This window comes from Heterocephalus glaber, unplaced genomic scaffold (genome assembly GCF_053883595.1).
Source record: "Heterocephalus glaber isolate CG9 unplaced genomic scaffold, H.glaber_assembly_v1.0 deba00001606, whole genome shotgun sequence".
NCBI classification, from domain to species: Eukaryota; Metazoa; Chordata; class Mammalia; order Rodentia; family Bathyergidae; genus Heterocephalus; species Heterocephalus glaber.
The window spans coordinates 35828391-35855978 of NW_028258377.1; the positions used below are offsets into that span (position 1 = coordinate 35828391).

Consider the following 27588-nt stretch of genomic DNA (forward strand, 5'->3'; position numbering starts at 1 on the left):
AGACCAATTTTTAAACAATCAACATCATCATTGTAAGTAGTCAACAAAAAGAAATGCTTTCAAAGGCATGCGCTTTTATATGCAAGATATTATTAAATACAAAGCCCAAAAGGAGAAATTCATAGAATAATGAATGAGATATTTTATTAAAAATAACAATGTTTACAAATTTTGCACATAAGTGATGCTGGTTATATAAACCAATTCAACGTTCCTGATGGCAAAATCCTTTTGTAAAAAGTTTGGAAATGTTTTTCATAATTTCATAAATATTAAAAGGAGTCTATTTCTTTTTATTTTAAAGGCGATTATGTGCAAATTACCTTTACCTATAAAATTGTACTTAAGGCTCATAACCAACCTACTTCTCTCAGTAAAAGTACGGAAATCCTTTTCTATTATCTAAGCTCATGACTGTCTGATACAGTAGGGCTTAGCCACATACAGCTGTGGACAGCGGAAATGTGGGATTGAACTGAAGAACTGAATTTATTCTTGGATCATTTGTAGACTGCAAAAAGTGAAGCAACATAAGTTTCTTATTAAACATAACTGGTTTCAGTCGTACTGTATTTCTCTTTAACCATTGAAAATTTTGTAGCTGAGCTAGGTATATAATATGTACATCATTGATTTCAAAAATTTCATGTAAAAATAATAGAAAAGATCTTAATTTTATAGTGCTTGTTGAAAGTGGTAATGTTTAAGACAAATTATATAAAACATATTATTAAAATCATTTCCCCTGTTTCTTTTACTTTTTTAAATTGTGGCAACTAGAAAGTTTTAATTATGTGTGTGGCTTGTTTTGGGGGGTTTTTTCGGTACCGGGGATCAAACTTGGGTCCTTGCGCTTGCAAGCCGGGTGGCAGAACCACTGAGCTAAAACCCCAGCCCCTTGTATTTCTATTTATCAGCACTTATTTTGCAATCTAGAAATATCTACTTACTCAACTTCTACTTCGTAGAGGGGCAGCAAAGCTTATATCAGATATACCTTCCCACAGAACATTTAAACACTTGAGGAAAAAACTCTGAGGTAAAAGAACTTTTAAAGGCCTGAAAAGCAAGCAAAAGAAAAAACAGGAAAGAAGTTGAACCTTGAAAAAAAGGAATAATGCTGGATATAGTCACATATATTAAGCTTTATACCTGCAGGCATTCTTTTACCTGAAAGCAACTGGGTAAATAAAACTCAACTGCAAAACCACGAGCAACTCAAAGGTCAGGTTGGAGCTCAATATTGTGTGAGGTCTGGAAAATGAAGGAGGAAATCTAGGAAACAAGGCAGCCCTTAAATTTGCATATGAACAGCACTCAACTTCTTGGTTTCCTCTTGAACGTTATTCAGAGTAAAGCAACACTTCCCAGGCTGAGGAAAGTGAATAGAGACCTCCACTTCTACCCACTGCGAGACAGATGGAGTCTTGTGACAGTGGACTGCCCACCAGAATGAAAACGAACGCTGTGAGAAGGAAACAGAGTCCATGTCTCCACAGTGTCTCAACCAGAATTTGTAGGATATAACGGTAAGTGTCTTAATTTTTTCATTGCTGAGACAAAATACTCAACACCTAAAGTTAAAGGAAGCAAGGTTTATTTAGCTCGGAGTTTGCAGGGTTTCAACCCGTCATCAGCTGGCTCCAAGGCAGGGTGGCACATGGCAGAGGGGCAACAGTTCACGGCAGCAGAAGGCAGAAAAAGCAACAAGGGAACCTTAACAGCATCTTTCTTTCCCTTTTATCTTATCCAGACTAGGAGTATTAGGGCAGAGCCAAACCCATCAGTGTACTGGTTTAGTAATCACACGCCCTTAATCCCAGCATCACACACTAAATCACCTATGGCTGCGCCAGGCTTTGGGGGTAAGGGGGTCATCTAGACATAAAGCATAACAATAAGTTAGAACACTCACAAAGAAATGGGGAAATATTATCTATAGTCAAGTGAAACTGCAGTCAGTAGTTACTGGACCTGAAATGTTCAAAGTATTAGAATTTGCAGACAAGAGCTTGAACTGGTACATTAAATATCTCTTTGCAAATGTAAACTCAGTTATTATGAATAGAGTTAAGAAAACTAATGTAAGCTGAAGAAAAGAATAAAAGGAAAACTCTACAATTGAAAGTATCTTTGAAGAGGCTATAAAAGCAAACTGAAGACAGGACAAGGATCAGTCAACTTCAAGATAATCTTCTGACAATTACTATATAAAGATAGTATACCAATAGCAAGTGTACAATCTACATAGCAGAGAGAATAAAGATAGAACATAAATCAACAAAATCTCAGAGACAAATGGGACAATATCAAGTGGTATAAAATGTGGGTAATAGCTTCTAAGCTATAGCAATCTAACATGCTGAACATACCTAAGACCTGCCAGATATCTGTAAAAAGTGGGTTAACACCAGCCCTAAAAATGACATACAGGAGCTAGAAAAAAGATAAATGATCTGTTATTAGACATATGAACAATGATTGACACCTTATCAACGACAAGAGACAAGAAGACAAAGGAACAATGTTTAAATTGTTGAAAGAAAAAAAAAAATGTAACCAGAATTCTTTTTTTTTTGGTACCTGGGATTGAATTTAGGATGTTGCATTTGGAAGGCAGGCGCAGTGCCACTGAGCTAAATCCCAGACCCAGAATTCTATGTCACGTAAAAGTCACTTTTAAGTTGAAAATATCTTTTCAGATAAGTAGAAACTGCCAAGAATTTATTGTATGCAGATTGCATTTTAAAAAACAAGAAAGCACGATGTTCAAATTGAGAAAGATGGTAATGGATTGAAAGTCAGGACTTTGAAAACTAACAGAGAGCATAAAAATTCATCAAGATATGGTGAATAGGGCCGGGGATTTGGCTCAGTGGTTTCACTGCCTGCTGCGCAAGCGGAAGGATCTGAGTTCGATCCCTGGCACCAAAAAAAAAAAAAAAAAAAAAAGATATGGTGAATAAAAGGTCCATATAAATTTCTCTTTTTTAAAAAAGATATATGACTTCTTAAAATAAATATTGAAACATTTTAACTATATTTAGGGTGCCATCTAGCCTAGTTGTAATGTCAGTAGTCTCAACGATGAGTAGTTAAATGGAATATGATGTTATACATTATAATACTTAATATAGCTTGATGACACACTAACTAACAAGATTGTGGTAGGTTTAAAATGTGCATTACAATCTCTAGGGCAGCCATCAAAACCATAAAAAGGTAAAATTTAAAAGCTAATAAAATTGACTACTGAAAATATTTGATCATTCTATAGGAAGGGAGGAAAGAAAGAATGGGGAAACCACATTTCAACTAACGTGACAGCAAGCCTGAACAAATGGAAGCAAACAGCAAAACAATAGAACTAAACCTAGCATATCGGTAGTTACATAAAACAAAAATAGATCATGTACTCCAATTCCAAGTTGAAGATTACTGGGCCAGGGATTTAGCTCAGTTGTTCCTCCACCTGCCTCAAAAGTGCAAGGTTTGATCCCCAGTACCAAAAAAACCCCAAAACAAACAAAGTTGCAAATTACTGAATTGAATATAAAAACCAAGAACTAATTATATGCTGTCTACCTACCATGACACTTTAAAACAAAGATAACCTTAAAGAATTAACAGTGAGAACCCTGATTAGTACACTATGCAAAAATAAACATCATAAAATAGGGTTTACTATACTAATACCAGGAAAAGAGAATTTAATCCAAGGAATACTACAAGAGCTGATGAGAACTATTTCACAACAACAAAGCTGTTAGTTTTTATGAGAAGATAACTGTGAGTTTATGTGCAATGTATTGAGATGTCTTCAAAAGACATCAAGCAAAATTGAAAGACTTAAAGGGAGAAACAGAAAAATCCACAATACTCATTAGCAACTTTAATTTTCCTCTCTATGCAATTTACTGGGCAACTGAACCAAAAAAGTCAGTAAGAACATAGAAAATATGAACATTATTAATTATCTTGACTTAGATAACATTGATAGAGTACTAGATCCAGCAGCTTCAGAAGAAAATTCAAGTACAAATGTAATGTTCAAAAACACTGATCACACACTAGGCTATACAATTTTTTCAATCTTCAGAAAGTTTCACAGGATTGCTCTGCTAGAGAATGCACTGGCAGGCCACACAGAATTACATAAGAGACCAGGGTGGGGCCCACACCATGCACACAGCTGGGAATGAATACCAGAAGGACCATACAAGCACACACTAGAGGTACTGGCTTCTGCTCCGGGGTCTCCTTAGAACAGGACAACAGAGGTGACAACCAACTGACCCACCTGACTGGAGAAAAGACTGACACCAGAGAAGTGAGTTGCTCTTCAGTGCTGAAAGTGTTACCCTGCCATAGGGGCTGGGTGAGAGAAACCTTGAGAAATAGGCTCGGAGAGGGGCATGCAATTAGGGATCTCCAGGGATCTTTTGGGAGACACTGTACTGTGTTCAAGGAATCCAGGAGGGTGAAATATTAAGAGGAAGTGAACCTGAAGGAGAACATAGTCTAGTGGAATCTTTCACCTCTGGCACTGCTATCTATGTTAATCAGAAACCAATGCTCTGAATTATTATAGGCTAATATGTGTGTGCTTTATCTGCACGAAAATCATAGTTTTCTTGATTCTGGTTAAGTAATGTCCATGAGTAGCTAGCTCCTAGGGTTTCGCAGTACCAAGTTGTCATTTGATCCCATCGATGTCACTGAATTTAATACTGTAGCTAATAAAATATAGTAGTGGATAACAACTGCCTTTGTCTTTATGCCAAAATCTGGAGATCCAGGGGATTATAAACAATAAAAATCAAATATACACACACAAGGATCATAAGGAAACAAGGCAGCAGGAGACACCCAAGGTCTCCCAGCCCTCCTAACACGCAGCGAGAGGAATAAGCACAGGAAGAGCAAATACCAAGTGGCAGAACTCTAGGAAAAGTTTGTATAAGGGACAAAGAAACTTGATGAGCTCAAAAAGGAAATAAATTTTAAAAATTCATGGCATTATTACTCAATATGCCCTAAGTGAATTCGGAGGAAATAAGTAAAATATTTGACAATCTGACCAAAATGGTTCAAAACATGAGTGACATTCAACAAGGACATGGACTCCCCAAAAAGATGTCAGGCAGAAGTACCTGAAATAAAAACTATAGAATTCCTAAGTTATAGAAATGATCAATCCAAAGATAGAGTGTATGAATTTGAGGACATGATAAATTATAAAGAAGTATTAGAGGGGCCGGGGATTTAGCTCAGTGGTTCTGCCACCTGCCCTGCAAGCCCTAGGTCCCGAGTTCGATCCCCAGTATCAAAAACAAAAAGAAATATTAGAAGAAAACATTAAAAAAAAATAAGAGAACAAGAAAAGACAATTCAGCAACTACTAGACAACACTAAGAAGACTAAGCTAAATCTAACTGGAGTGAGAAAAGAGGTACAAGAGGACACAGGTGGAAGTATTAATATGTTTACCAAAATCATAACAGATTTTTCCCAAATATAAGAAAAGAGTTCAACATACAAGGAAACAAGGCTGCCGGAACACCAAATAATTACATGAGAAAAGCAGCTCACCAAGACACGTCCTTATTAAATTGCCAGATTGAAAAAAAAAGCCTACTGCTGGTTTTGTAACAGATTTATTGACCCACACCCACGCCCTTGTTTACTGTTGTACTTTTACCACACCTGTAACAGAGACTGCGGCCTGCAGAGTCTCAGATAGCTACTGTTCTTTTCCAGAACACTGGCCAGCCACTACTCTAGAGCAGAGGAAACTATACAAAAGTTTCTCATTTTATGGAGGTAATACAACTCTTACATCAAACTCAAGAACACAGACTAAAAGTAATGAGTGACAAATGAAATTACTGAAGTGTCAAAAATATGTCAATAAAAGAAGAAATAATTTTTAGACTAGGTTCTCAGTATTAAAATGTTTGTAAGTTGATTGGAAAATAGGGTATGTTCACTTTGTTGTTTTTTTCTGAAAAGGCAAGAAGAACAAGAATATTTTTGAAAAAAAAATGTTTTGCACATGAGGTTTGTGATGCCTTGCTGGTATTTCAATATTGGAGCAGTGATGTTTTGATAAGTGACTGTCCACATCTCCAAAACGGAAGAAACACATTTATGCCTTACAGATAACTATAAGACAATTTTATTTAACATCTCCAATTATAAAGTAAGAAGTACAGGCAAACATAGGAAAGAGGATGCCTTTAAAAGTAGGACATGTGGTTCTAGAAGCTGCAAAGGCAGAAAATGAGTTGCCCTACACAACAATTTAAAATCAGTCACCAAAAACATGTAAAAGTCAACTGAATGAAAATGTACGCAGCCTATAAAATATGCCAGTTAGTAAGAGTGCTATTCCACCTACAAAGCAGTGTAGGAAAACTGACAAAGCTGACAGGGTGAGAAGTCACATGGCTGCAACATTCAAGTGCATGAACTGTGTGAATTTCTGAGCCTCATGTAGCAGGACAAAAAAAAAATACAAATGAAAATGAATTTTCTTGGCCCTTAGATAGATTAAAGTCTAAAATTTGTATAATATCCAGTACTGTTATCTGTGAAAGAGAACAAGTCTGTCGCCATGAGCAGAGTACATTTGTCTCTTTCCTGCCTTTGAAGATGCTGACCTGGCATGACCTGTCAACATTCCGATTGTGTGAACCTTTAAGACAGTAATTCCAGATCTAGGAATTTATCCCACTGGAATAATGAGATGTATATGAAAAAAACACTTAGAACTTTGAAAGTAGTCAGAGAAAAAAAAAAAAAAATCACAAATAAAGGCAAACCCATTAGAATTGCAGCAGACCTCTCAATACAAACCATAAACACCAGAAAGCTTGGGGTCATGTATTTCAAGCTCTAACAGTAAATAACTTCCAACTTAGATTAACACACCCAGCAATACTTTCTTACAAAACAGATAGGGAAATAAGGGCATTCTAGGAAGTAAAACAGCACAATAGACTTATGACTATGAAAACAGCACTGCAGAAAATACTGAATAATATTGTAGATGGATACAATGAAACTAATACAGAAAAAAAAAAAAACAGATGAAACAAAAACACCAAGTGAAGTCAAAGGATAAACAACAACAACAAAAATGACAGAAAAAGAAAAAAGAGTCAACAACAGGGAAAGAACGCAATAATAGTAAATAATCAACATCTCTCATAACATTTCTCAATATTAATGGCTCTATTTCCCAATTAAAAGACACAGATTAGCAAACTGGATGGGAAAAATACAGAACTCAATAGTTTGTTGGGTTCAAGAAATGCAACTAATCCAATAAGATGTCAATAGACTAAAGTTACAAGATAGAAAACAATATTTCATATACCATGACCCAGAAAACAAGCAAGGGTAAAAATGTTAATCTCACACACGGCAAATTTCAAGCTAAAAATGATTAGAAGAGACAAAGAAGTTCAGTACATACGAGGTAAGGAACTGATTCAAAAAGAGATAACATTTATAAATTTGTATGTGTCAAATACAGGGACACCTATCTTCATAAAACAAATATTGCTAAACATAAAAGATCAAATAACTACTAACAAACATAGTGGGTAATCTTAATATCCTACTCCTGAAAACAGATACATCAACTCAACAAAAAATAAATCAATAAAGAAATATCAGAGTTGAACCACACCTTTGAACATTTGGATTTAGTAGATATCTACAGAGTACTGCACTCCATTATAAGAGAGTATGCATTCTTTTCTGCAGCACACTGCTTTTTTGAAAATAGATCACATACTAGTCCACAAAGTCTGCTTAAATAAATACAAAAGAGTAGAAAATACCTCATGTGCACGATCAGACCACTGTGCAATGAAAATAAAAATCAATGACAGGAGAAATCACAAAAAAGCTAGAAGCACCTGGAAAATTACTTCTAAAGAACTAATGGGTCACAGAAGAAATCAAAGAAGACACTTAAAAATTTATGAAAGTTAACGGCAATGCCTGTCCAACTCATCAAAAGCTCTGGGACATTATGTAAGCTGTCCTAATAGGAAAGTTCAGTGCAATTAATGTTCACATTGGGAAAACAGAGCAAGCTCAAATAAATAATCTTATGAGGAATCTTGAGATACTTGAGAAACAATAACAAGGCAGGACCAAACTGAAATTAAAAAGGTAAATTATAAAGTTTAGGCCAGAAATCAATGAAATTGACACTTTAAAAAGTACAAAAGATAAACAAATTGAAGTGACATTCTTTCAAAGAAGAAGCAATAAAGAGAGAAAAGACATCAATGCAATTAGAAATGAAAAAGGTAAAATCACAATAGATACTGTCAAAATTCAGATGACAGTAACTATTTTGAAAAATTGTTTTCTAACAAATTTGGAAAATTCTGAAGAAATAGATTCTTAAATTACAAAAGCTAACACAGGAAGACACAAAAATACTGAAACAATCCAATAACAATAAAATAGAGACAGGAATAAACAATCTACCAACTAAGAAATGTCCAGGACCTGATGGGTTCACTGCTAACTTCCACAAATCTTTTAGGGATGTTGTATCACCAATTTGCCTCAAGATCTTCAAAGAAATTGAAAGGAACAAAGTACTCCCAAATTCATATATGGAAGCCATGATCACCTTGATTACAAAAATGGGTAAAGACACAACTGAAAAAAAAAAACTATAGACCAATTTCCTTAATGAACATAGATGCAAGACACAGTATTAGCTAATAGATACAGTATTAGCTAATAGAATAAATCACATCATCAAAAAGATCATACATTATGAGCAAGCACATTTCAGCTCAGAGATGCAAGGACAGTTCAACACACATAAATTTTAAAATGTAATACATTGCATAAACATAAGGAAGGTAAAAAAAATCACATGACCATTATCAGTAGATGCAGCAAAAGGCTTTTGACAAAATCCAACAGCCCTTCAGGACAAGAGCCTTGAAGAAAATGGACATGAGTCCAGAAAGATGGTGGAGCAGTAACCAACAACAGACAAGCCTCTCCAAGAGGAAGAATATAATGGGACAACTGGAGCCTACAGAAAAATTGGAAATGGTACACAGTGCAGAAAAATGAAGGGGCAATCTGGACTTTTCCATGATCCTTGGCTCATGGCTCACAAGAAAGGAAGACCAAATCTACAGAGACACAATGAAAGTGGGGGACTCCAGAGGCCTTAATGGAGAAACATAGCAGGGAAACAGACTGGCTGACACTGTGTGCTGCAACAGCTCATGAGTGACTCCACTCTAAGTGTCGACCATAAACCCTGGAGAAGGGGCTTGGTCAGAGCGGCCCACTGAATCTTGGATGCAGAGCTGCCATGGATTGGCTTCATCTCAGGGGTTCCAGTGTTATACTCACAGGGGCTGGGTGAGGAGCAGTTGTGGGAGACTTCGTGATCAGGACCTGGGGTCAGGCCAGCAAGAGACACTCAGTATTTTAAACTAAATAACCCAGGTCCCACCCCGCACAACCAGAGTCCAGGTTCAGCCTAAATCTCTATGGATTTGAAAGCTCCAGATTTGGTACTCCACCTTAATCCTACTGCCAGCTTGCTGATGACGACATGCATCATGGATCTGGTTCTCACTGCCTTGTCTGCCAGGGGGAGCAGGGACATGTGTTGAACTGGGCACTGTTCCAAAACTATAGAGCTCCAAAGGCAACCACAGGCTCAAATCACAGAAATTTCTATTTTTTTGTTTTTTCTATTTTTTGCTTTTGTTTTTGTTTGGTTGTTCGTGTGTGTGTGTGTGTGTGTGCGCGCGCGCACATATGCATGAATGTGAGAATAATTTTTAATTTTTTGTTTTGTTTTTGTTTTTTTCTTTGTCGCTTCCTTTCTTCCCTCCTGTCTTCTTCACCAGTTTTCTGGGAATTGGGTAATCTTCCTTTATGCTTTTGCCTTGCTTACAGTCTTTTTTCTCTTTTATTTCTCTATTTTCTTCTCTTCTCCCTTTTAAATTGTCTCCCCTTTATTATTTCTCTTATATTTACTCTCCACATAATTTTTTTCCATATTATTTTTCTATCTTCTATTTCTTCTGAGTTTTTTGTCTTGCCTTTACCTAATTCTATAGACATCCTTCTACTGCCCAGTAAGATCCTTTGCACCATTTCTCTCTTCTTTAAGGTTTCAAAGTTTTTCTTTTGCCCATTCAAAACCCCTAAATTTTCAAAAGTATAACTACAAAGCTTTGTTTTGATAGTTAACTCTATAAAATTACTGATGAATTCTTTTCTACCATTGGCAAAGATAGAGCCAAAAAAACCAAAAACCAAAACAAAACTACAGGCTAATCTCATTAATTAACATAGATACAAAAGTTCTCATTCAGATACTGGCAAACAGAATGCAGTAAATCAAAAAGATCACACATCATGACCAAGTAGTATTCATTCCAAGAATCCAGGGTTGACTGAACATACACAAATCAAAAAATGTACTAAATCACGTAAACAGAAGCAAAGACAAAAATGACAAGATTATCTCAATAGACACAAAAACCATTTGACAAAATCCAATATCCATTTATGACAAAAATCCCTGAGGAAAATAGGAAGAGAAGGCTTTTTATCTTACTCTGAACATAACCATCTATGATGATTCAATGGCCAATGTCCTACTAGCTGTACAGAAGCTGAAAGTTTTCCCTCCCAAATCAGGAACAAGACAAGGATCTGCATGATCACTACATTTGTTCAGTATAGCAATCTAGCATGGATAATGTATCTAAAAGTGTAGCCTCAGTACAATTTTCTTACATATTTTATATGTGATTTGGTCTATTAATCTGGTTTTTAATCTGTATACAGTCATACTTGGATTGCAAGTAACTTGGTCTATGAGTGTTCCACAAGAGGAGCAAACACTTCTAAGAAATTTTAACTTGGTAAATGAGTGATATCTTGGAATACGAGTAGGTACAGCACACCAAGCACCACACGATCACAACTGGTCAGTCGGCCTCTGTCGGTCTCTGTCTCTGTCTCTGTCTCTCTCTCTGTTTTGATGTACATTTAATTTATTCCCATAAAGTTTTTCTGTATATAATTAACTTTATAAAGCCTTATAAATCAATGAATCTGATGCTGGCAAAATAAAAGCAGAATGGAGGGAAGGGGAAGAAAAAGAATTGAAATGTGTCATGCACACATACCAAAACTCAAACTATTTGCAAATTATTGAAACCAGATCCATCTCTCTCAACATGTACTAAGTTAAAATTATAACGGTTCAAAGAACTAAACATTACAACAGAAACGCTGAACCTACTGGAAGATAAAATAGGCAAAACACTTAAAGTCAAAGGTGTAGGAAAAGGTTTTCTAAACAGAACTTCAATTGCATAAGACATCACAACAAGAATCAATAAATGGGATTACATCAAATTAAAAAGCTCCTATCGAGCAAAAGAATCAATTGGTAGTGTGAAAAGCCATTCTATAGAATGAAGGAAACATTTGACACAATTCCTCTAACAGAGGGCTAATATGTAGAATATATAAAGGATTCAAAAGATAATTAGACCACCTAAAATAACAGACCAAGAAATGGACAAGTGAAATGAACAGGCACTTCACAGAGGAAGAGGTACAAATGGCCAACAAATATATGAAAAAATGTCCAACATCTCTGGCCATTAGACAAATACAAATTAAAACACTGCTAAGATTTCACCTTAAGGGCCGGGGATTTAGATCAATGGTTTCGCTGCCTGCTGTACAAACACAAGGACCCGAATTCGATCCCCAGTACCAAAAAAAAAAATTATATTTGGGCCAGGGATTTAGCTCAGTGGTTTCACTGCCTGCTGCGCAAGTGCAAGAACCCGAGTTCGATCCCCAGTACCAAAAAAAAAAAAGATTCCACCTTAAACCAGAAAGAGTGGCAATCATCAAGAAAGCAAAAAATAACAAATGTTAGCAAGGATGTGGTGAAAAAGGAACCCTCCTACATTGTGGGAATGTAAACTAGTGCAACCATTAGAAAATCAGCATGGAGATTTTTCAAAGAAGTAAAATTAGAAATTCTAAGGCCTGGGATGTAGTTCAGTGGTGCTGCCACCTGCCTCACAAGCGCAAGGTCCTGAGTTCAATCACCGGTACCAAAAAAAAAAAAAACATTACAAATTCTATATGACCCAAGTATCCTCCTTCTTGTGATCGTCTCCAAAGAGATTAAGACATCATACTACAGGGGAACATGCATATCAATATTTACAACAGCAGCACAGTTCCTAACAGCTAAATCCTGGAAGTGCTCTTAGTAAACTCATTGACAGACGATTAGATAAATAAAATGTGGTATCTATACATAATGGAATACTACTCCGCTGTACAGAAGGACAAATTTGAGACATTTGTAGGAAAATGGATCACCTGGAAAATATCCTCTTAAGGGAAATAAACCAGGCACACAAACAAATACCATATGGTATCCCTCATTTGAGTAAGGCAAAGTATAAAGAGAATAATAAAGGATGGACAGAAAGAGACAAGGGAAAGGGGATGGATCTCTTTCCGACAATGTCTTAAGATGCTGTTCTCTCATTGCTGAGACAAAATACGTGACACCCAAGATGAAAGGGGAAGGAGTTTATTTAGCTCACAGTTTGTAGAGGTTTCAGTCCATAATCGCCTGGCTCCAAGGCATAGTGGCACATGACAGAGGGGCGACACAGATGGTGCCATAAGGTAGCAAAAGAAACAAGGGAACCTTAACAGTGTCTTTCTGCCCCCTTTTATCCTATTGAGACTACTTATGGCTGGTAGCACTCGCAGCCTTAATCCTAGTGCCCTTGAGCCTAGCATTGCACCATGAATCAATCACACACTCTAAATTCAGCCACCTCTAAAACAGTCCCATCTAAGACTTCATGAGGTCCCTTGAACCCTTCTCCATTGCTCATGAGAGTGTAGACTGGTGCAACCACTGTGGACATCAGTATGGAGATTCCTCAAAGAACTAGGACTAGAAGTCCCCTTTGACCCCGCTATTTCCCTGCTGGGGATCTTCCCCAAAGAATTAAGAGAATCATACCACAGTGATATATGTGCACCCATGTTCATAGTTGCACAGTTTGTAATAGGTAAAGCTTGGAAGCAGCCCAAGTGCCCATCAACTGGAAACTGGATAAAGAAGATGTAGTTTTGTTATAAAATGGAGTACTACTCAGCCATAAAGAACAAAAAACTAGAGTCATTTATAGCTAAATGGATGCATATCAAGGCCATACTGTTAAGTGAAATAAATAGGACACACGTGTAAACACCGAATAGTTTCTCCAGTGTGAGAAACTGAGAGTGTAAACAAGGGTTAAAATGATTAAAATGAATAATTGATCATTTGAAATAGGAAAAAAGGTCCAAAGACAAAGGGGTGAAGGGAGGGGAAGGGGAAAAGAAAAGGGGGAAAGGAAAAGCTATGAGAAAAGGAAAAAAAATGGAAATGATGTCCATGTAAATAGGGAAGGGTGGAGGGGGTGAAGGGCACACAGGTAATGGGGAAAAAATAAGAACCAAGATCCATCCTGTACAGGTGCAAGCACCCAATGATGAATGTAAACGTACTGTACACCTAACATGTACCAATAGAAGAACTTAGAAAAAAAAAAGACTTCATGAGGTTTTGGGGGACATCCAGACAAAAACCATAACAGATGCAAAGCGGTCCACGAAACCAAGGGTGAGGGAGAATTTAAGTGGAAATAAGTAGAATAAATATATGCCATGTACAAGACCCTAATAACCTCAATAAATGTACACATCATATGTCATAAACACATGCGACAATTAATAGTATCAACAAGAATGAAAATGGGGAAAAGGGAATGAAAGAAGGTAGAAGGGAGGATGCAAATAAAAGGGATTAAAAAAAAGAAAACAAGCTGTATGACGTTCAAGTACCCATTCCCCAAAATCATTGTGAACTACATGCACTACAAAGATATACTTGTTAGGTATTTCAGAGACCCCACAAAGCAAGCCCTCTCCTCCCCTTTCCCCCGTCCCACCCTGGCTACAGAGAATAGGGAAGTTCCGCAGAACTAAGGCCTGACCTCTCTCTGTCAGGGACTCTCTGCCTAGTTAGGGACTTGCTGCCCCACCTGTTTTGTGGTCAGATGTTCTGCTTAGACAGGGGCTTCCAGAAAACGATTACTCCATCCCCCCCAACAGAAACTTGTTGCTACATACCCCAGCTGCAATCACCCGCCCCCACCAATGAACTCTCCCACCTGCAAAACCCCATATAAGCCTCCAGCTCAGCTCATGCTGCTGCTGGTCTCCCGTCTGTGAGTCAGCCCGGCAGGCTGCAGACTGCCGACCCAATAAAGGCTTGCTGCTTGAACATTCATGTGTGCCCCTTCTTTGGCGACCCTTTCAATACTAATAAAAATTTTTTTTAAATAAATCAATAAAAGCAAGATATCTATAAAAGCCCTATATGTTGGAATTAAATAGACTACATAGAAATATATCACGAGTCAAAGAAGTTATAGGAAAATTAAAAATGTTTTAAATTGCACAACAGTAAAATTTGAAATTTGAATGTAGCTAAAACAGTGGTTAGTGAGAAATGTATAATCTTAAATGAATATGAGAAAAGGAAAAAAGGGAAGCAAAGTCTTTGTAAGTAGGGAGAGGTGGAGGGGTTGAAGAGAGGTCAGGGGAATGGGGAAAAAAATAAGAACCAAGATATATCATGTAAAGGTACAAATTCCCAATGATGAACGCCATCATACTGTATACCTAAATTGTACCAAGAAACTTAATGAATGAAAATAAAAAGGCAGATATGTTTCTAATCAGTGATACATTACTATCCTAAGAAGCTAGCAAAGTATAAATGAAAACCAACATAAGTAGACAAATGGAAATACTAAACATAGAAGCAGATATAAGCACAGTAGAAAACAAATAGTAGAAAAATTAAAGCCCAAAGCATATTTTTAAAAGATTAATAACATGCATCAGCCCCTCATTAGAGGGGCCATGGGAAGAAAAGGGGAAAGCAAACCTATCAACAATCAGAATGAAAGAGGGAACATCACCACCAACTCTACACTATTACAAAAGACAACATACTGTGAAGTGAGAGAAAGTACACCATCAAAATAAGACAGGGAAGTTGTAGGAGGCTACCTCTGTGCAAGAAAGAAAAGCCTAATTTAATACATCTCTGCTTATTTTCTTAAGAAAGAAATACAGAAGGATAAATGAAATAAATAAAACTGGACACCTACCGTGTAGGCACAGAATAGAAAGAACGGGGTGTGAAAGGGAAAAAAGAGAAAAAAGCACATTTCTTTTATTTATTTTTAATAGTACAGTAATACCTAAGTTTGATACAGTTTTCAAACAAAAGTGTTTCACAAAATTTTGCTTCCATTCTTAGGCTCCACACCGGGTAACAAACATGATCACAGCCATCTTCCCCCAAATCGTTACACAAATGAGCTTTATAAAACGAGGTACCACTGCACTGGGGACGGAACCCAGCACCTTCACACTGAGCTACAATCCCAGCCAGTTTATTTTTTTCCCTTTTTCTTTTTCTTTTGAGAGTAGGTCTTGACAGGTTGCTAAATTAACCGGCTGAGCTCAAACTTGGAATCCTCTCACCTCAGCCTCCCAGAGTGCTGGGATCACGGGTGTGCACCACGACACCTGGAAAGGCATGATGCTTCTGAGTACAGGTCTTGGTCGAGTCTTGATTGAAAAAACACATTAATGCATCCCAATATACTTAAAATGCAAATGAAATCATATGATATTTAAACTTGTGTCTATTTCACCTAATATTGGGATCTGAAAGGGTAACCACTTACCTACAAATACCTTAAATTTATCCTTCATTATGGCAGAGTGGTACTCCATTGGGTACAAATACCACATTTTCTTTATCCATTCATCTGTTGACGGGCACATAGTCTACTTCCAAGATTGAGCTATTATAAGTTGTGCTGCTAATCATGAAAATGATGTTAAATAAAGAGCAAAATAAAGGATAGATAATAGGACGTGGGGAGATCTTTCTTAAATAGGAAGGGAAAGAAGACATGGAGGGAGGGGGAAGGAAGAAAGGGAAATGGATTAAAAATGAGAATGGAAGAAAACATGGAAAGAGATGTTTTTCAAATGGCAAGGAAACAAGGGTTGGAGGGAGCAAGGAAAGATGGGAAAGAGAGGGGCAGAAAACAAAATTAAGATGTGTTATGTACATGTACAAACGCTCCACAATGAATGTTATCATTACATACTGCTAACACGTACTATGAAATTAAAAAATAAAACAAAACGAAATCAATAAACATAAGCGATAAAAAATAAAATGGGGTAGAAACAAATACATGAACACAATTCAAATAAATAACAATCACACTAAAGAAGAGAAACAAGTAACTTTTGAGTATATTACTTACATGCAAGAAACTTTTATTACTTTTACTATATACCTTCAAGCTAAAAACAACAACAGTAAACAAATTTTAAATTCCAGATTTTTTTGGGTACCAGGGATTGAACTTGGGACCTTTTGCTTACAAGGCAGGCAGCAGAAGCACTGATGAATGGAGTACTACTCAGTCATAGAGAATGAGCCAGAGTCATTTATAGCTAAATGGGTACATATTAAGGACATACTCAAGTGAAATAAATAGGACACACATGTATATACCAAATTGTTTCTCTAGTGTGAGAAACTGAAAGTGTAAATAAGGATTAAAATTATTAAAATGAATAATTGATAACTTGAAATAGGAAGAAAAGGTGCAAAGGGATAAGGGAAGTGGGAGGGGAAGGGGAAAGGAAAGAAGGGAAAGGAAAAAATATGAGAAAAGAAAAATGGAAACAAAATCTATGTAAATAGGGAAGGGTGGAGGGGGTGAAAGGTGCACAGGTAATGGGGAAAAAAAATAAGAACCAAGATACAATAAATGTAAATGTACTGTATACCTAAAATGTACCAATAAAAGAATTTAAGGAAAAGAAAATAAATAACTTCCTGGTAACAGGTATGTTTTCACAGTTTTACATATTACTGACACTAAAATAATATATATGACATAGCTTCAATGTTGGAGGAGAGAATTACAAACATGGAAAGGAAAAAGGCTAGAATGAACTCTGGGAAGATTGCCTGGTGTTGGAAGCATCAGCATGAACTCATAGTTCTGGCTACAGATCTGTATATGTATGTATGTATGTATGTATGTATGTATGTATGTATGTATGTGTGTGTGTGTGTGTGTGTGTATGCACACATCCTTACCTGTCTTAGCTCAGCCTTCTTGGAATCAATGATGCCTAACAGCACACAGAACACCTCATTCTCCAGTCATTATTTCTAAATCAACCTCAACCAAAGGACCTAAGTCTCCTCGTAGGAAAAGCTGTCCTCTGTCTACTCTAGCACCAGAGTTAATGTGAATCTGAACAATGGACGAGGTGAGGGAGCGTTCAAAGAATGATTTGGACAACCCAGAGGAGCAGGAGTATACACACATACATACATTCCTTCATTTTCTCTCTGTCTCTGTCTCTCTCTGTCCCCCCCCCCTCAGTTAAAAAGGGCTCTCCCTGGCCAAAATTTGTGCAAAAACAAATAATTCTATTAAGATTTTCTTGACTAAAGAATCCACTAAACCAAATTCACCTAAATACATCAATGAGGAACATAATGGAGAGATATAACACCTCTTATACTACAATGTCAACTAAAAGGTTGAGGAAGTTATGAGATTAAAACTGATCTTTGAGGCCTGGGGATTTAGCTCAGTGATGTCACCACCTGCCTCACAAGCACAAGGTCCCGAGTTTGATCCCCAGTACAAAAAAAAAAATCTGACCTTTTAATAATCATCATAGCAACAATTATTTCAGGCTAAAATCATTGATGGATGCTAAAACTCTTGGGTGAATGTTTGATAAGAAACAATGGTTCATAGATTCAAAATATTATTACTTATTAATTACAAAGGGAAAAGTAACTTTGTTTCCAACAAGAACTGATTAACATTACAAAGGGGTCCAATGAATGTCCTGTGCCTATTGATTTGATTTATGGGAAAAGATACATCATTTCTGTGATATTCCTGACAAGAATGCATAACCCAAATCTAGTAGGGAATAAACAACCTAAACCTGGTAAGAAATATATAAAATTAAAAATGCTTTTTAAAAGGAGTGAATTGAGGGAAATCCTCCAAGATTGTCAAGATCATGAAAGACAGTATTATAGACTTGGGAACTGCTGCAGATTATAGGATATGAGATATTTAACACCAAAGTGAGATATAAGACATTGGATTGGAACTTGTATCAGAATTCTTTGTTTTACTTTTGTTATGAAGGTTATTTAGTGAAGGAATTGGTGAAAATTGAGTAAGGTCTGTATATTAGATATCAGTGATTTGATGTTAATTTCCTAATTTTGAAAATTAAGACTGGGATTATGAAAAAGTACATTCTGAGTGTTAGGAACTACGCATCCATGTGTTTAGAAATAAAGGGCTCTTTATCTGTAAATTATTCAGGACAGTATAGAGTTCAGAAAGATACCTATACATCACGTTATAATTTTCAGATACTTTACAAATATATATCTAACAGGAGGGAAATGAAAACATGTACTAGAAAGTTAACATTTGGGGAATATGAGTCAAGATATTAAGGGGCGATGGGGAAGAGGAAGGGGTAGGGGAAAGGAAAGAAGGGAATGGAATTAATATGAGAAAATGAAAAAAGGGAAACACAGTCTTTGTAAATAGGGAGGGATGGCGGGGTTGAAGGGAGGGCAGGGGAAGGGGGAAAAAATAAGAACCAAGAGAGACTATGTAAAGGTGCATATCTCCAATGATGAATGTCATTATATTGTACACCTAAAATGTACCAAAAAAAGGTATACCAAAAAAAGATATTATTTGTGTTATTTTTGCAACTTTCATATACCTGAAATTAAATCAAAATTAGAAAGTAAATTAATAAGTAAACAATGAAAAAATATATCCAAAACTAACAACGAAAACACAATGGAAAAGTTCTTTGAAAATAACAACTGATAAAACACAAAGAAACTAAATCTGAATAGCTTTTTGTCTGGCAGAGCAATCCAATTCATTATGAAAGTTTTCTCCCTGAGAAAATTCTTAAGTCGAAGAGTATAATATTACAAATATTTAAGGAAGGAATCCTAATTTACATAAATTTGTTTTTAAAATACAGAGAGAACCCTTCCCAGCTTATTCTGTGTTTCTTGCTTATTAGGATGTGTTTGCAGCACATAATGATTCCATTCCTTGTGTGCAGTTGGTCCACAAACATAATATCTTAATTCCTTTTTTCATCTCCTTCTGCTCACCTTCCTCCTCTTTCCCTCCATCTCTTCTCATTCTGTGATGACTAATTTAGAGCTGGCTATTCCCTCGTCTTTGGTGCAATGTTAAGATACTTTCCTATCTCCTGTTATAGTTACTGGCTTAAACTTGTGTCTTTTCTATGATACTCGTCTCTCTGGTGGCACAAATAGGGTCTCATCTCGGTACTTTCCCAGTAATTGGCTCATAGGAGATTGGCCATGCCTCTTCCTTGGAATTGCTTTAACTGATAAGTGTGGTGGGGGAAGGGTTCTATATTTTTAAACATATTCTTTTTGAAACTTTTTCCTAAAGAAATTAACAGATTGTTAAAAAAAATCTTCTACATCCCAGGAAAGTACACTAAAGACCATGCATAAATTCACATAGAAGTTTCTAAATCCAACAGAATAAATAACCCTAATTCCAGGCCTACAGCTACAAATGCCACTACATTTCTGTAGCATTCAATTTTCCTCAAGACAGAATAATGATGAAGGCTGCCAGAAAACTCACTAATTGCAGGATAAGAAGAGAGATGGTGTCTGGCTGCTGACATTTCACAAAAGCCTTATTAGTGGATGAGGATCCGAGCAACGCAACAAAATATGCAAGCGACACACCAGAGGATCAAGAATCCAGCACAATTAAAGCGCAAAGATCCTCAGAAGAAGGAGGACGGACTGGCTAAGCGTTATCTGGAACAACACCTTCTGAGCCTCTGAATGTCTCAGCTCCCAGCCATGCCGCTCTCCCTGCTGTGCAGGCCAATGCTTCCCTCTCCCTCTGGGTCAGTGACAGTGAACCTCTTAGCCCAGCGCCCAAGCTGAAACCTAAAACCCACTTATTTACCACAAAGTGCCGACCCTGCAATTAAACTTGAATATTGAGGTTTTAGGTTAGGAAAATACAACTCATACATTAACATCTTTTGCCTTAAAGGAAAAAGAAACACCAGGTATGGCATGGGTTCCCTGCCACTGCCCAGTAGGACACACTGGCAGGCAGGACTCGAGTAAATGTCACAGTTATGGCCTCCTTATGTGAATACTTGGAAAAGAAGCAGTACAGTTTTAGATTACATAAAGGAATCACAATGCTTAGCCTGTTTTCAAGAAGAGCACCTGCTTCTCATCAGTGGGGTAATAAACTGGAATGACACTTTGCAGGGGGCATGTGGCAGTATTAAACTGCACTGAAAACTCCTATTACTCAGCAGTTTCACTTCTAGGAATCCACTCTATAGAGATGCTAAGAAATCTCAAAATGACCTTTTTCCGTAAGTTGCATCAGTGCACCAGCTTCTGTACAACCTCAGGATAATGCAGTTACACACCAAGCGCTTGATCCAGCAGTTCCATTTCTTCAAAAAAATGCTCCTCATTACTCTAATTTCATGAAATAATACAAAACTAAATCAGTGTGATTCCTATTGCTCTGAATAGCATCATTCCTATTACCTTTACTGGCATCATAATTTTTAATCATAATCTCAGGACCAAATAGACTTGTACTTTTCATGAAAGCTGTATTTATTATAATTATTTTCTTCTCCCATTAAGTGTGTGTAACTTGCTAATACTGTGTCACTAGGTGTCAGTGCTAGGAGCTGCTAGCCACTTTTTTTGTAGTTCAACATATAGAGTATGTTTCTTCTTCCAATCAATTAAAGTGATTACAACGAAGATGTAAGGAAAATTTCCAATTAGCCAATTACTCCAGAAATAGCAAAAAGACAGTTCCCAATTGCTGCAAGCCTCATTCTCTCAGCTATATAATGTGCATAAAATTTCTCTCAACCCTGACAGGCTGTTTTGAGAACTACATAAGTTTCCACAAGTCAATCACTCAGTGACTGGCTTACAGTAAAGACTCAAAATTTGTGGTTGCCAGCAACAACATCGGTGGATGAAAACAGCCTGGCAGAAGAGTGAAAGCACACTTGTTGTCCCTTAGGAACATCATCAACCCTCCATGCTGGGTAAGGCTTCCTCCTCCCCTGGACTTCAGTTTCTTCCTCTATACATGCGAGTTAATAGACTAACTTTTCCATAAATTGTTTTTCAATGCTGAAAAGTTCCTCGCTTTAATTTACTAACTGTCAATTCAGGGAAAGAAATATGGTAAACATGGGTGGGGGTACCTTCATGGTGTCAAAACACTTATTGTAACACATAAAGTGTAGAGACTGGGAATGCCATACTGCAAAGGTTGTCATGAACGTGCCTGTAAATGACTAGGAGCAACTGCAGGAACCAGGCAATGACAATACCATGTAATCAAAGCTGTAACAAGAAACTTCAAGGTCAGGGGAGAGGAGGGGAGGGGAAAGTCTGATTCCTAACAGCAGCAGGAGGTTTTCGCAGCTGGAGACAGGTGGAGAGTCCCCACAGTCCAGGGCCTGACTCTCCTGATGACGCAGAAGGTTGTGGAAGCATCAGATAGAGATGGAAAGCGTAGAAGCAAAGTTGTACTTTTATCCACCAAGCATGCAAGAGTACAGCTGCCTTCTCTCAGAAAGACAGGCAGGGGTGCCTGAAACGGAGCCACGTTTGCAGGGGGGCTCAAGATGCTGGTTTTATTGTTCAGCCAGCTACCTGAACTCCTTCAGCTGGGTGTGCGGGGTCCCTCATCTCTCCCTGCCTACTGGTCTGTATCCCTACAAGGTCAAATGGGAACTGAATGACATGCAGGAGTCACTCAAAACCCAAGGCCGCAGTGAGTGGACAACTGTTCACTCGTATCCTCATCACAAGTGAGCCAAGCTATCATTCTTGTGTCTGCACTCCCATTTTCCCTTGCTTTTTACTTGCCAGCCCTCTCTGAATTTGACTTTGATTGATGATTACACAATTGTGTTGCATTTCTTTTGTCATGGGCAATGAAATTGAATATCCGATGTTCTTTAAAATGCGTATCTTTTTAAAAAGGGGTTCTTAGGACAAAGCATTTCTTGGCTGTTTTACTATTTTAAAATATTTGATTTGTTACTGAACTTCAGATACTGAGATTTGTTTTTTTTATATGACAGCCACATGAGTAAGGGTTTACATTACCTTTTTTTTTTCCTTATTCAGAAGCACAGCACCAGAGAAAAACAAACATGGTTACTGAATGGAGCTTTATGTTAAAATAAAGAGAGAGAGAAAAGAAATTTTTGTCACATTTTTCTGGGAAAATGTCCCTTACACATAGTGCCTAGTATAACGTCCGATAACCATGCCAAGTGGAAGTATTATGAACTTATTTCATATCTAAATAAATACTAATAAGGAAAACAGCCCCATAAGAATTCTGTTACTGAAGGTGGAATATTTCTTCTGTTTGGTACCAGGGATCAGACTCGGGACTTCATGCTTGTGAGGCAGGTGGTGGAACCACGGAGCTAAACCCCTGGCCCTAGAATTTTTCTTTTACAGGAAATGGTTGAGAAACATCTGGGCAGCCTGTTATAGTAGAAAGTTTCACCAAGGAAGAGTGCAAAAATAGCAAAAAAGAATCATTACAAACAAGACAAAGTCTTTCTTGACTACAAATTACATCCTACATTTGGGTTTGAGAAACTAGTCTCATTGTTTTACTACTGGTTTTAGTTTCAATTTAGTTAGTAACTGTATTTCTGGAATCTTCCACTAAATAAATGACAGTCTATCATTTTTTAAATAATTGTCCTTCCTTCTTCAGTACCTGAAAACAAACATGTGGTGTTCTTGGAGCATGATAAAATTCATAATAAAATAACAAGCATTTTGACTATATCTTTATAGTTCTATATGGAAAACACACAGTGTAAAAGGCATAAAATTATAAAAGAGTACAAATTAAGTCTATTGAAGTTTTGCATAAATTTAGCTTTATAATTTTTTTGATAATGCTGTGGATCAAACCCCAACTTCATGCATACTATGTGTGCACTCTACTACTGAGCAAAATCCCCGGCCCTGTAGTACGATTTTAAATAGAATAGATTTGAGGATGTGTTATTTATTTTGTATAAACATCAAAAGTCTTCTAAGGCCGCATCTCAGGATGACTTTGGAGAGTTCAAGGTAAACAGTACATGCTCAAGTGAGCATCATGCCTTGTATTTCTACAACTTACATCAGCTTCTGCATCAAAGCTTTACAATTTGTCACAAGTATGTTAATTTGTCAATCCTTGCTCTTAAAGTATGTGTATAAGATTATTTGCAACAAGTTTGCCTCAGAGAAATAACAAGTTCCCAGGGAAAAAATTAAATGGCATATGAGCACATGGTAATCTCACCACTACAAAGAATGAGAGATTCGAAAGCCTCCTTCTACCTCTTTTCTAGCTATCTTTCCCAGCCAGAGCATTAAATCCCAGAGTCGCAGGTTCCCTCAGTTCAGAGCTGGAAGGACTTTTGTTTTTAAAATCTAGCATTTAGCAGTACTTATTTTATGCAAGGCAGAATGGGCCTAGAGGAAAGAAGAATCCAAGACCTTAATAAATAGAGACTTTAAGTTGGGCACATGAAAGGCTAGATAACTCTGGTTCTTTTTTTTTTTTTCTTTTGGTTCCAGGGATCGAACTCAGGACCTTGTGCTTGCGAAGCAGGCGGCGGAACCACTGAGCTAAATCCCCCGACCAAGGCTAGATAACTCTGAACCAGGCTCACTAGAAGAATCAAGAAATGCTACATAAAATAAAACGAAATCTCCTTTCATATGCACTCCACAGGGCCTGAGCCTGAGGAAACTGAGAATTGTGTGTGCTGAAGTTCTGGATGTCAACGGGAAGGTAGCAGACTGTAGGTCCTGGTCAGCGGAGGCTTGTGGTTTAATGCCCACAGATAAAAGATCGGGCCCAGAGCCTGAACAAGGCAGAAAGTTGGAGCTGAGGTTACTGCATAAAAAAGCTAGGGTGCTTATGACGCCTCCTCTGCAAAACTGGATACAAGAAAACAAAAAATCCGAAGATTAGCACCAGGAAACTGTAAGAAGTTTGTATCTTGACATAGGCTATGGATTTAGGCAATGAAGATTCCTCCCTGAGAAAGCGTAATCAAACTTGTGCTTGAGGAGGACATTAAAGAACCCATGTGAAATACATAAAACACGGTCAATAAACAGCTAGGTGAAGCAGAGGCCTTTTTCATTAAACCTCAGTCACAGTCTCGATCCCAAGACCCTCACCTTAGATTTACCAGCAGTTACTAGGAAAGAAGACTTACAAATGCAGTGCTTTACTTGAAACTGCTACAAATGTTTTCTGTAAGAAATTGGGTATTTGCTTATTTGAATGGTAAAATGTGACACAGGAAACAGAATTTACTCACCCTGGCTTCCGATGAACCCAACAGGTTTGTCCTTGCGAAGCTACTTTTCTTTCAACGTGCCACCCTTGTGCCCCTGTGCGTGTTCCCTCGCTCCACGTGCACCACTCCAACTGGATTTCCTTTACAGCCGCGGGAATGTCCTTAAGCTACTATGGCAGACACCTGACCCCATACTATGCCTCCTTCTTCCCAAATTCACTGTCTTCCCTTCTGTTCAACTTGTAGGCGGCACCACGTTTTGATTCCCTCAAACGCTGAGCACCTCCTGGCACACTGTAGGTGCAGTCCTTGCCCTTCAGTGGAAGACGGACGCTTGGGCCCGAAACCCAGGGGCTCCGGCAGAAGCTCGCCCCGAGCTCCTGTTCTAAGGGCAGGGAGAATGATGCTGGCGGGGTAAACACCATATTCTCTCCCCTGATAATCAACCGGACCAGCAACAGGTGAGGCAAATTTGCTGAAACTCTGAGCAAAAAGCCTGCCTTGTCCTGCTGGAGAGAGCCTCGTAAAGAGATCCGCACTCTCTCTACGTACATTAGGAGCGTTCCACCCCAGGAATTGTTAGCAGCCCTATTTTGAGTGCAGAAAAAGCTGATGCCACACAGGGGTATAGGGAAGCGTGGAGTGAGTAGACAAGCTCTTGACAATATTAATGAAATGCACCTCGAACTAGTCTTAAAATTCACTTTTCAATTACATGAGCCAATAAATCTTCTCTACTGTTTAAGTCAATTTGAACTAATTTCTTTCTTATCTTATTTGTGGCCCTAATGCAAAAACTTCAAAAATGTATGCACCTGGGCCGGGGATTTGGCTCAGTGGTTTCGCCACCTGCTGCGCAAGCGCAAGGACACGAGTTTGATCCCTGGTACCAAAAAAAAAAAAAAAAAAAATGTATGCACCTTCCGAGCTAGCAGTTCGTCTTCTAAGAGTTCATCTTAGGAAAATGTTGAAGGGCTATAAACATATTTGAGTTAAGTTCATTTCTTTATAACGAATATGAATTTTATTCCATATACTTATGTGTAAGAAATATGGCAGTTTGTTTCTGTATATAAAATTGATTCAACTCTGAATCTTAATTTTCCAACTACCATTTTTGGGTACCCTGTGCCTCCGTTCTCGAAGATCGGGGTACCCTGTGTTGCTCTGGGGGCATGCCTGAAAAACATCCACAGGGCCACTACTTGCCAGGTTCACTGCTTGAGCTTAACAGCAGTGGGTGAGTTTGTTACTGAGTGTGGGCCTAGCCACCCTTACGACAGCCGCTGAGCCACAAGGGAAGATTTCCTAAAATGCTAACAAACGAGCAGGTTTTGTTCTTTACGTCTAAGTCTCAATTTAAGACACAGAAGTTGAGCCTGTGCTGACAGCCAGATACTGGAGCACAGTGACAGTGAAAGTGTTGTCAGAAGAAGGCTATGAGAAAGTAGTCACAGCGAGTAAAGACTTAAGAGTCTTTATTCCTCCCCCAGATCTTCTGGATGTTGCTCACATGCTCGGTTGTTCAAGCCTCGCTGCACTGCCTCCCATCTCTTTCTTTTCCCCACTCTACCTGTACCTACTTGTCACAGAGGGACAGCACTCCATTTACAGAGCCGTAACCCTCAGAGGAGCATTGCAAAGCGTTTCCTCCATTGGAAAAGCTCACTTGAGGAGCTGATTCCGTAGAAAATAGAGATACCATTTGACTCTGCTGTACCTGCTCTAGATGCTTTCCTGAAAGAATTAGAGACTTCATACTAGAATGATAATTGCATATCCATGATTATAGTGGCACTGTTCATGATAGGCAACTCTCTGGAAACAGCCTAGATGCCTGTCAACTGATGAATGGGTAAAGAAAATGTGGTGTATATGCAGAATGGAGTCATAAAGAAGATTGAGATTATTGTTACTTATAGTCACTCTACTGTATAACAGCACACCAGAATTTATTTGTCCTAATGCTAGCTCAGTTCCCATAGAATGTCCTCCTTCTCTCCCTGCTACTCTCTGCAATTTCTGATAACCACTGTTCTCTCGACTTCCATGAAATGAGCATTTTAGATTCCGTGTAAGAAAAGATATTCTTGATTCTCTGGATCCATCCACTGTTCTAGGCAGGTCTATGTATTGAACCTCAGGGTGGACCGATGTTAGTGTTCTCCTTCCTCCCCAGAGGAGCCAGATTCTGCAACGTGCAGTTAACCATCTCATGTGATGGCCGATTTCACATAGACGTTTGCCTAGGCTGTTTGATGTAACACTAGTTTAGATGTTACTGTGGCATTTTTTTTCACAGATAGGATTAGCATGTACAGTTAGTTGGCTTTAAAAAACTACATTGTATAAAGTAGATGAACCTCATCCAATCAGTTGAAACCTCAGGAGAGAAAATTGAGGATTCCTGTGGAAGAAGGTATTCTGCTTCCAGATTGCAATGCAAAAGTCTTGCTTCAGCTGGGCATAGTGGCTCACATCTATAATCCCAGGACTCTGGGAAGCCCAGGCAGGAGGATCCCAAGTTTAAAGCTAACCTGAGAAACTAGCCATTTTAGTGAGACTCTGTTACAAAAAACATGTGTGTTTGTTGGGGCAAGGAAGGTATTGGGGGTATAGCTTAGAGCAAAGGCCTTGGGTTCAATCCCTAGGTAGATAATTAGATTGATAGAAATAGTAAGCTGTCTTCATATGTGAGATGCAATACTAGAAGGATAAACTAGAAACTATCCAACGTAATTACACGGGGAATTGGAATACACAGAGGAAAAATGAAAATGAGACTTAAGTACATAGTTATAGAATAAATTTTTTCTTATGGAAAAAGGTTTTTTTTGGTTTACTCTTTTTTTTTCTTTCAATTTTTTGATACTGGGATCAAACTCAGGACCTCATGCTTGCCAGGCTGGC

At 37.9% G+C, this 27588-nt stretch overlaps 2 long non-coding RNA genes across 2 annotated transcripts in view; one reads left to right on the forward strand and one right to left on the reverse strand.

Moving 5' to 3' along the window:
- LOC110345035 (uncharacterized) overlaps nucleotides 1-25738 on the reverse strand; it is a 172068-nt gene extending 146330 nt beyond the window's left edge. The window contains exon 1 of the long non-coding RNA XR_015444842.1: nucleotides 24700-25738. This is a non-coding gene — a long non-coding RNA (uncharacterized LOC110345035). The remainder of the gene's footprint in view (nucleotides 1-24699) is intronic.
- Nucleotides 1251-24705, forward strand: LOC147823003 (uncharacterized). Its single transcript, XR_015444841.1, has 3 exons — nucleotides 1251-1529; nucleotides 21209-21381; nucleotides 23945-24705. It is a non-coding gene; the product is annotated as an uncharacterized LOC147823003 (long non-coding RNA).
- Nucleotides 25739-27588: the final 1850 nt, after the last annotated feature.